General features: G+C 41.1%; 2 pseudogenes; one reads left to right on the top strand and one right to left on the bottom strand.

Annotated features, from left to right (window-relative positions):
* The first annotated feature begins 2,431 nt into the window (after window positions 1–2,431).
* LOC149846175 (pectinesterase pseudogene) lies at window positions 2,432–5,223 on the top strand (annotated as a pseudogene).
* Window positions 5,224–8,634: 3,411 nt separating this feature from the next.
* Window positions 8,635–11,133, bottom strand: LOC149846174 (pectinesterase pseudogene; annotated as a pseudogene).
* Window positions 11,134–11,526: the final 393 nt, after the last annotated feature.

Genomic DNA, 11,526 nt, shown 5'->3' with positions numbered 1-11,526 from the left:
ACGTTCCACTGCACCAAACCCCTTGGGCTTGCTCACAGAAATGATTGACTCGACCTGTTTTCAAGTAGCTGGGCTGCTATTGTATGCAAATGCTGATGAGTTGTCTTCGTTTACTAAACCAGCAGTCCTACGAGAAATTGAAGGTAAGCGACAGAAAGTCATGCGGCATATTAGGATTAGAAGGGTAGAAATAAAGGAAGTTTCACTTACATCTTTAATTCATTATTGGAAGATTTCCGCGTTTTTGTTCGCATCATCATCGGTGGGTCAATGATTCTTGCCTGTGCAAGCTGGTGAGCGTCATAAATTAGGCGTTGCAGGAAGAAATCTAGGGCGGTCAGATCTGGAACAGAGCTTGGGGAGATGATCCCAAGGTCCACACCACTTTAGTCAAGCCACCATTTGGTTGTCTTTACAGAAGAACACACTGAGAGAGAGAGAGAGAGAGAGAGAGAGAGAGATTCGTACATGTTTAATTCAGTTTTAGTTTTATAAAACGGGGCAAAAAAAAAGAACGTATATATAAGGTTTTTGTGTGAAAAACAGGTTCGGATATGGAAAGAATGAGACTCAGATTAAAAAATCATTATGATAGGATCCAATTGGATCCGTAATTGAGTTTTTTTTTAAACATATTTTGTTTAAATATAAGTTTTTGTGTTCTAAATGCTTCACACAAAAGAGCATGTGGCCGATTTAAAAAGATGAAGTTTCAGTTTTCTTTTTCCATTTTCAAAGTTTTTATTGAAATGAACGTGTTATAAACGAAGTTGTGCTAACTACTCAGAAGATCTATGTTGATCTTAGGCATCCAACAATGCATCTGGAATGAGACTGAATATAGGGTAGAGATCATCATATGTCAGATGATGGAATACGTTCTCCTGGAACACCAGATCCTCATTTTATTTAAATACATTTCTGATCACTCTTGGACAGGGCTGGTAAACGAACCGAGCCGCTCGTCATCCTTTTCGGTTTGGCTCGTCCAAAACTCGTTTGTGTCTAGCTCATTTAGCTAATGAGCCCATCACGAGCTGGCTCGACATACCTTACTGAGACAAGTACAAACAGTGCATGTTAGTCTCGGTTCGACTTTAGGCTTGTCATCTTAACGAGCCATTTACGAGCTGTTCAGCTAGCCTCCATAAATATATAATAAAAGTTTTTATATATAATGTAACATAATAAAATGTCATACATTTTATAAATATGAAATAAATCTTCATTATTTTTTAATTTAAAAAGTAAATAATGATAGCATTTATGTAATATTTTAATTTTAATTATATTTAAAAATTATTTGAAATAACCAGAGAAAGACCATCACCAGCCTTGAGTAATAAAATACATTTTCATAATTACAGTTATAACCTCAATTAAATATTTTATTATGATTTTTTTTCATATATTGCATCACACATTTTATAGGCAAATTTGTAACTTCAATTATTTTTTTTTTTACATTTCTTCCTTTTCAGTAAAAAACGCTATGCATGAATATTTGAAAAGAATTTTTTTTAATTAAAAAACTTAATATTTTATTTAATAACAAAAACAGATAGGGTGTTTGTTTCTTCACCATCACAGGACTCGTGATTCGTGATCTTACTTGCTCAGATAACTCATGCACTCCCACGAACTGAACGATACTTGTGATTTCGCCTCAAGAGCTGATCAGCACTCATGATCATGATGTGAGTTCGAGGTCGATCCGAGCAAAAACTCAACTAATTTTGCTGTTCCAACAGATCATGCGACAAGTATGAATAGAGGCTGTTCATGACAGATCGGAGCCGAGCTAAGCTCGTGACGAATATATATGAGCCGATAGAGTCCGAGCTATTCCAATTATTTAATGAGCTGAGCCCGAACAATCCCAGTTGGGTTCGTTCAGCTCGTTTACCAGACCTACTCTTGGATCAGAAGCCGCTTGACAGACTATTCCAATTATTTATACTTGATGTGCCGAGCTGACTTGACAGACTAGTTCGGTTAACTTTCTTGATTTTGTATTAAGACTTATTGGTGGCAGTCTCAAATTATGGGCAATGTCATGAGCAGTATCAACAACGACCAGTCAGTCAAATTATGGGCAATGTCATGAGCAGAGACCCAGAAAACCCAATTCCTGGCTTTGCTGAAATCAACGCCAAGTGATTGTTATTATTATGGGCTTGCTTATGATGAGATTGCTCAAGCAATTCAAATGGACTTCTTTTTATCTTTTATTTTAAGAAAAAACGCACTTCTTTGTATAATTCTTATTCATTATTTGATACAAGTTGATTCTCTGTTTGTCCAAAAAAAACATTAAATAATATTGCCAATCAAACAATATATAGCCCTCGTCTGTCCCCAAGGCCATACCAACGCGTCTCAATATCTCTGAGAGAGAGATAGAGAGAGAGAGAGAGAGAGAGAGAGAGAGATGACCACCCTCACCATCCTTATCCATGTCCTCACCATCATCACTCTCATCTTCACCCTCACACCTTCCACCCTCTCACAGAACCTCACTACACCCGTCACCCCCGAGAAAGCTTGCAACCTCACCACCAACCCCGCCTTCTGCAAATCCGTCCTCCCGCGCGGAGGCCGGTCCGACGTCTATGAATACGGCCGCTACCTGGTCCGCCAATCCCTGCACCAGTCGGCGAGATTTTCCTACCTCATCGACAGAGCCCTCAAGGATAACTCCTCGTCTCTGTCCGGCCCAGCACTGGGCGCGCTCAAGGATTGCCTTGTCCTCTCCCAACTCACCTTCTCCTTTCTCAACACCTCCTTAGCCACCCTCAACTTCAGCGACCCTACCAACCTCCCGACCGACCAGGCCGATGACGTCCAGACCTTACTAAGTGCCGTAGTCACGAACCAACAGACGTGCTACGATGGGCTCACCCAGGCTTCTTTCTTAAGAAGCAAGAACTCACTCTACTACCCACTAGTTAATGGGTCCGAGCTATACAGAGTCTCCCTCGCCATGTTCACCCACTCCGGGGTCCGAAAGGCCCATAAGAAGCGCGAACGTAGTCGCCAACTCCTGGATGAGTTGGGGATAGGGGGAGATGGGGTTCCCCGTTGGGTTAACAAGGATATGTTCCGGTTTGGTCCGAGTAGGAGGTCGGCCCTGCAGTCTGTTGGTGGTGGTTTGGTGGTGGCCAAGACTGGGAAAGCGAATTACAGAAGGATCAACGATGCCATTGCAGCTGCTCCTGACAATGTGGATGCCAGCAAGGGGTACTATGTGATCAAGATAAAGGCTGGTGTTTATGAGGAGTATGTTTCTGTTAATTCGAGCAAGATGAATATAATAATGGTTGGGGAGGGCATCAACAAGACCATCATCACCGGCAACCACAGCGTCGGAAATGGCTCCACCACCTTCAACTCTGCCACCCTTGGTGAGCTTGTGTGTCTTTCTTCTTCTGTTGCACCCTTTTCCTCTGTTTTCTTTCCATATCGCTTGTCTAAAAATGATCGAACCCGAAAGTCTATGACTACAAAGTGAATTCTCATTCCACAGAAATGTTAAGAAATTGAATTCACAGTCTTAAGAATTCCATGTTTCAAGAAATGTGAGTTCATTTTCTTGACAATTCAGACAGGTCCGTACATGCCCTTAGGACTCGTTTATTTCATTCCCATGGAAAGGAAAGGCCTTTCAAGGGAATAGGCATGGATTTCTAAAGGATCCTGCCAGCTCAGCAGAGGTATGAAAGGATTTGCATATGAAAAATAGTAGGTACTTTAGTGGAAAAAAAAAAAACTGAAGCCTACTTGTGCCAGCATTGACACTTTCCTACCATGGTGATTTGATGTTTGTTTCACTCATGATGAAAAAAGGATGGAAAAAAATGTTGGTTCAGAATTTTACAATCAAATCAAAATTGCATGAAACAGACACACTCTTTAGTTTTCGTACATTCATTTTGTTTGTATTGTTCAGGCGCGCAAACACACAGGCACACAACTTCTAATAGTAAACTTATTATATAAAAAAAAAAAACTTCTATTAGTAAACTCGTCTATGTTCCTGCCAAATTTAGCATATATCAGGTTGAAGCTAGGGGCCCAAAAGGGTTAGATATGGCCCAGATCATGGTAAATCAGAATTGAATCAGAACATTGTGCAAAGATTCAACTCCAGAACCGAATCCAGACTAGATCTGATGTAGAAAATCAGAAACCCAATCTGGATTTTACAAGGTTGCACTGGATCCATCAAGAAAATGATTAAAAACAAGGTTTTACATGTAAAACACACAAGTAGATCAGAAGTGATCCAGATCCAAATGTAGTTTTAATTGAACATGCTGATCTGATCCAACTCTGAAAACTACGAATCTGATCCAATTTCATTTTCAGGTATTTTAAGAACAATATTGGGTCTGATTTAGATTGCATATCCGATTTAATCTGATCCTTTTGCAACCCTAGTTCAAGCCGAGTTGGTCTCACATCAATGTTTGCCGACTTTCTATCATCAATAAATGTAGTTTTAAGTAAACAAAAAATTCATGTGCTTCAGTGGTAGTTGGCAAAAACTTCGTGGGAATGGGCTTAACGATTCGGAACACGGCCGGGCCAGCCACGGGTCAGGCAGTAGCAGTCAGGAACGGTGCGGACCTCTCCATATTCTACCGGTGCAGCTTTGAAGCATACCAAGACACTCTCTACACCCATTCCATGCGCCAGTTCTACCGCGAATGCAACATCTATGGCACCGTCGATTTCATCTTTGGCAATGCAGCAGTGGTCTTCCAAAGGTGTAAGCTCTACGCTAGGCTGCCATTACAAGGCCAATCTAACATGTTCACAGCTCAAGGCAGAACTGACCCGAATCAGAACACGGGCATCTCTATACTAAACTGCACCATCTTGGCCACACCAGAGCTTGCTGCAGCCAAGTTCCCAGTCCAGTCGTATCTTGGTAGGCCATGGAAGGAGTATTCCAAAACAGTATATATGCAGTCAAATATCGGTAGCTTGATCAACCCTGCTGGTTGGGCACCATGGTCCAGTGACTTTGCACTGAGTACTTTATACTACGGGGAATACAAGAATACCGGCGCGGGTGCCAAGACCATAAACAGAGTAAAATGGCCCGGATACCATGTGATGAACGTGCTTGATGCTGGCAACTTCACCGTGGCTAACTTTGTGCAGGGAAATGTTTGGTTGCCTGCAACAAGTGTGCCATTCTCACCAGGGCTGGTTTGATTTCTTTCAAAGAAGATTAACAAGAAGAAGAAGAAAATTAAATAAAAATAAAAGTGGATTCACATTGACAAATAAGAATTTTGTAGTTAGAGTCCTGTCTTACCCTCTTTCTTCCCTAACCCCTTTTTCTTCTTTTCCTTTGTTCTTGCTTAAGCTCGTTCTTCAAATGTATGGGCATCATTTATTTGGTCTTTTTCTCGTATTAGATGATGGTAGAGTTCTCTTATGCATAAAAAGAATATAGATCTTAAAGCCATTTAAGAAGTGCTAGACATCCATGAATAGGAAAAACTCGTATATATATATATATATATATATATATATATATATATATATATATATATATATATATATATATATATATATATATATATATATATATATATCCTTGGGATTTCATCAATGCAAGTTGTTTTGATCAGATCGGACTCTAGGGATGTGATCTACATCATTCATTTAGTGAACATTCGACATTTAAATCTTTGACATCCGACAATTTTTTTTATGGAATAATAAATCATTAAGCATAATAGAAAGGTACATTCAGGGCGTAAGGTGATGAGGTATCACCCCCGCATTAGAACCACGACACCCTCGCAGTAACTGCAGCAGAAATCAAAATACATTTTTTTTTTAAAGGCAAGCTGGGGTTAGTTAGAACGCCACCAGTTATTATTCAACGTACCATAGGGGTTTGAACCTGCAACGTCGAGACTTGCACTGACAGCTCCTACCAGCAGAAATCAAAATACATATACAATGCCAAGGAGCTTAGTTTCAGGTTTACATGATGATTCTGCTATTCCCGATCCATTGCAAGTCTGACCCTGGCCATATCTAGTGGCAGCTCTGTTTCTGACCTCCCATCCGATTTTTGATTGGCAGCTCTGCTTCTTGAGTTTCTGAAAATCCGATCGTTTCTCTAGCCATATCGATCGCCCTCCAAAGCACTAAGAATTCAACACCTCCAAATGAAGCTCCATTTCTGCCCTCTAAAGGTGAATGGTCTGGCTATTATTAGAACAGGTCAAGACGTGCAGGAAGGTCAAGGCGTGCGTGTAGGAAACTATGAGATCTGAAAAGCAAGTGGATTATGGTCTGGTGCAGTTTCCTAATGAAGGAGAAATGGGTCAGTTCGTGAAGATCAAAGAGAGGTATCTCAACAAAGGTGTCCAGCTAGATGGAAAGTTCCATGTAAAGGTCTCTCTACAATAAGGAAAGTCTTGAGTCCTAAGGAAAATAAATGTAGAAAGTTCCTATATAAAGGACTCTCAAGGAAAGACTCGAGCGCTAAGAGAGGTGCACGTCCAGTCGTCCTTGTTATTTTCGTAACAGGGGTGGGGGTGAAACGATTTTAACATGCTTTTATGGACGCGGCGGACGGCGTTTCGCGCATCCACCGCGTCCAATGTTTGCCAAAAAATGTGATCTTTTTGGCCTTTGCGTCCTGCGCAGGACGCACCATCAAACATGACCCTTATTGAACTGACCCACGTATATCGATTGTGTATGTAACAACCCCGAGATTTTGTACTCCTTTAAATTTCTGATTATTTAAATAATGAGGAATTTGTGTGCACAAGTGTTGACAATTTAATTTTGGAACCCGAAACGCATTTGGATCGAAGTTGGATCCACTTCTGAAAATTTTGATTGGAGTCGGCGTGCTAGCAGATCTGTTTTTTCAAATATGCCTAAACACGTGAGTGTGGGACGTTGGAATCTATTACACAAGAAGTACCCTGTCCTTATCAGCATGAGAAGAGAGCATATATATATATATATATATATTAATTACCGTATACTTCTAATGGGCTGGGAATAGAATGGTGTGAAATCATAGCTATACTGAGAAGTGTATTTTATGATTTAAATAGGAATTTTGACATATGAGGACTGAAATAAATTGATAAATAAAATAATTGTTTTTTTTTTCAGGTTCTCAGAGGTAGCTATCCTGGCAAGTGTAGGGCTTTTGGAACTGGGACAGATCTGGGACAAAGATTCTGGTGTAAATATTATATTATAAACTTTTGTAAATTTTTTTTTTTTTGTAAACCTTGAATCTTGAATGAAATTAAAAGTGTTTTTGTGTAAATCCTTGCATCGAAGGGCACTTCCCTTTGAAAGAAAAAGAAAAAATCTCATATTTTAAAATAGTTTTAGAAATAAATTCATGAAAAGATTTTTAGGGCGTGACAGTATATGTGTGCTTTGTATGTTATGATAGCTACAAGGTCTGCATGGTCGTCCCATGCAATGTATAAGTCTCCCCACGCCTTATTATATAGATCCTTAAAAAATCAGCACTATGGGAGAGAGATTCTTCTCCACTGCAGCATAGAGATCATGGGCTTTGCCAATTGAATTTCATGCATCTTTAGGTACAATTTCATAGATACCACTTGTATGCACAGGATTTTTTGGCTGACACGGATCCCATCATTTGAAATAGGATGGGTTCCATCATACATTCAATCCTAGCCATTCAGCAAAACCATCTAGCCGTTGATTGGATGGTTCGGATTGAATGTATGATGAAACCCATCCTTCAAATGATGGGATCCGGGTTCTTTTTGGCAATTAAAAAATCAAGGGCTGACTAAACATAAAATTTTGTGATTTAAATTATCATATTTTTTATTGAAAAAATATGATTTAATGGTAGAATCTCATTACATCAACCATGATAAATCATCTATAGGAATTGGTTTGATCAAAACAACTTGCAGACCCGGAAAATAATATTTTTCTTCATTAAAAAGCATGGGTCTTAATCGAAACTTGGGTCGGGCTCGGGTCTGGTATAAAATTTCACAAATTTTACCCGGGTCCATGTATTAATCGGACCTTGGGGTCCATACCCGGATCTTAATCAGGTCCTCTGTAAATATCGCAAGATTTATAAAAATCTCGTCAAAAGTTTAAAACGGTAATTTCTTGCAAGATTTTTAAACCGTGACAAATATCGCGATATTTATATTTCTTTTACTTTTAAATGTGTTTTATTTATGTTTTTTTTTAATTTATTTTTTTTATATTTTTAAAATTTATTTTTCGAGATTTTGTTGAAAAAATGCAAGATTTATGAAATTTTTTAAAATCTCCTGAGTGTTTTTTGCCTGCCCAGATTTTGCGGTTTTTAACTTTTGTCACTTTGATCGGGTCTTTTTATTGGTCACCATACCCGGATCCTATACGGTTTGGTCCGGGTAAACCGGACCCGTTGACATACCTACCTGCCACAAATGCATTTATACGAACAATTAATATAAATGTCAGAAAACTTCCATATTCAAACTTGCGGAAAAATAAACAAAAGATGCATTTAACGCAATAGGCTAAATTAAACAACGAGTTCCTACGAAGCACCAACTCGCTTTGATTTCATTTTCTTCACTCTCCTTCAAACTAACCCAGCTGTGAAGTGAAGGGCACAGTTGTTTTAGGCAACCAAACATCTCCTTGCACAAAGTTAGACACGGTGAAGCGGGTGGCCTGGTCTGCCGTCATCACATGGAATCCAACCCACTTGACCCTCCTGCTAGTATCTGCACCCGGTCCACGGTTGTCATACTCACCATAGTATAAGGTGCTCAAAGCAGAATTGCTGGACCAGGCCAACCAGCCAGCAGGATCGATCAAGCTACCAAGATTGGATTGCACGACCACCGTTCTCGAGTACGACTTCCACGGCCTTCCGAGATACGTCTTCACATTGGTGTTCCCTGATAATTCAGGAGTAGCCAAGATGTTGCAGTTTATGAAGGAGGTGCCGGTGTTCTGGTTCGGGTCCGATCGGCCTTGTGCGGTCACGGTGTTGATCTTTCCCAATGGCATCCTGGCGTAGATGTTGCAGTTTTGGAAGACGGCCGCTGCGTTGCCGAAGATGAAATCCACGGTGCCGTAGATGTCGCATTCTCTGTAGAACTGGCGGAGGGAGTAGGTGTAGAGAGTGTCTTGGTATCCCTCGAAGCTGCACTGATAGAAGGTGGAGACGTCGGCTCCGTTCCTCACTGCCACCGCTTGGCCCTTGGCTTCCCCGGCCGTGTTGCGGACTGTGATGCCGATTGCTACAAAGCCTTCCCCAAGTACAGCTGCAAAGTGAATGCCATAATGTAGTATTAAATTACAGATACCATGTTAAAGCGATTGAAGTTTTACGCAACATTTGTATGTAGGCAGTAACACAATTTGGTTCCGAGTAAAATCCATATATACGGGCATGCATTCATGCGTGTGTTTACTTTTTTTTTTCTTTTTTTAAAGGCGTGAGTGGAATGCATGTATGTAAGAGAGAGAGAGAGAGAGAGAGAGAGAGAGAGCGAGCAATAAACCTAGGGCATATTGGACATATAGCGTGATATGATGAACTGAAGCTCGAAATGGAGCACGGGGCCCATAAGCCAAAAGTAGCACACTTTTGTAGACCAAATACTTCCCGAAGTTCCACATACGCCAAAAGTTTGTTAAGTCTATGGTATCAAATCGGTTCCACTCATTCCCTGTCATCCCAATCACTGTGTTCCAAAACCACACGTGCGCCTCTCTCTCTCTCTCTCTCTCTCTCTCTCTCTATATATATATATATATATATATATATATATATATATAACAACATCAAAAAAGCCCTAGAAATGATGTTTACATGGATTGTTTCATAAAAACAGCTTTGCATCTTATCATGCATGGTAACGAATAAGACAGCTTTTTAAGGACGCCAAAAATCATTGATCCACCCTTTTTTGTTTTTCAAAATTTCATGAATAAAATCATGTTTTTTAAAAAAAAACATGTCCTATGATATGATTTTCTGCAAACAAACTATGCTTAACACATTATAAGATTAGGTTGAGTGAGAACACCATCTAACTTCTCATATTATGTATGTCTGTGCGTGTGATATGACATGACATGTACAATCCCAAGGTGCCACCCCCAACTCTTCTGATATTAAATAGTCGCTAAACATTGATATCTTGGTTGTTTTTTAGTTGCAACATGCATGGTTAGGGCATACTATCTGAAAGGAACATAAAGAGCAACCACGAAAAAAAGTAAGGAACTAAGCAGCAAACATAAGGGAGATGTGTGCTCACCGAGGGTGGCAGAGTTGAAGGTGGTCGACCCACCTCCGACGCTTCGGCTGCCGGTGATGACGGTCTTGCCGATCCCGTCTCCCATCATCATTATATACTTCTTCTTCTTGCCTATGGTCACGAACTCCTGGTACGCCCCAGCCTTCACGTGGATCACGAAGAATCCCTTGTTACCGTCGTTGCCGACGGGAGCGGCGGCTATGGCGTCGCCGATGGTGCGGTAATCGCCGCTACCATCCTGAGCGACCACCACATTGCCCACCGTTTGGAGAGCCGTCCTCCTATCAAGACTATACCAGAAAATGTTTTTCTTGACCCAGTTTGGAACACCACCTCGGCCCAGTCTCAGCTCGTCCAGCAATTTCCTAGCCTGCTTGGCCTTAGGGAGCCAGTAGTGGGTGAACATGGCCAGGGAGACACTATAGAGTTGAGACCCGTTGAGCAATGGGGCGTAGAGCTTGTGGCCTTGCTGCAAGAAGGAGGCTTGTGCGAGCCCATCGTAGCACGTTTGTTGGTTCGTGATGATGGCACTCAGTAAGGTCTGCACCGTGTCTGCTTGGTCGTAGGGCAGGTTGGTGGTGTCTTTCGTGTTGAGGGTGTTGAAAGAAGAGAAGAAGAAGTCGGTTGTGAGTTGGGAAAGGAGGAGGCAATCTTTGAGGGCACCTGCTGCTTGAGGGGAGAGGGTGGCGTTGTCCCTCATGGTTTGGTCTATGAGGGAGGAGAAAGTGGAGGATTGGTTCAGGGACTTGTGGACCAAGTAGAGGACGTAGTCGGGGAGGTTGGTCCGTGGTTGATGGGATATGAGGGACATGCAGAAGGAAGGGTTCGTGGTGATGCTGCATGCGTTTTCAGGGGTGATTGAGGGGTTGTCCCTCTGGCTGAGGGAGAAGGGGAAGAGACTGAAGAAGGAAATGGTTAAGGTTAGCATGAGTGTCGCAGAGCGCATCATCTTCGTCTTTGGTGAATGGAGAAGAATCTCTCAAACTTTTTTCTTCCTTGGTGTGTGTATGACGGTGAGGCGGGGGGAGCAGTTATTTATACAATAATTTTCATGGTTCCCCTCAATGTATCGTTTCACGTTATGGGGCGTGGATATGGTCTTCATTTGTTTTTTTTGGGGAAAATCTCATTTGGATGACCACGTTTTGCCCCCTTATCTCAAAATGGACTTCATTTTTTTTTAATTCTTGATATCAGTCATAGG

The sequence above is a fragment of the Nuphar pumila genome, chromosome 2 (assembly GCF_984573655.1).
Source record: "Nuphar pumila chromosome 2, dmNupPumi1.hap1.1, whole genome shotgun sequence".
Lineage (NCBI taxonomy): Eukaryota > Viridiplantae > Streptophyta > Magnoliopsida > Nymphaeales > Nymphaeaceae > Nuphar > Nuphar pumila.
The sequence above is the reverse complement of the archived record's forward strand: the minus strand, read 5'-3'. Positions and strand labels throughout refer to the sequence as shown.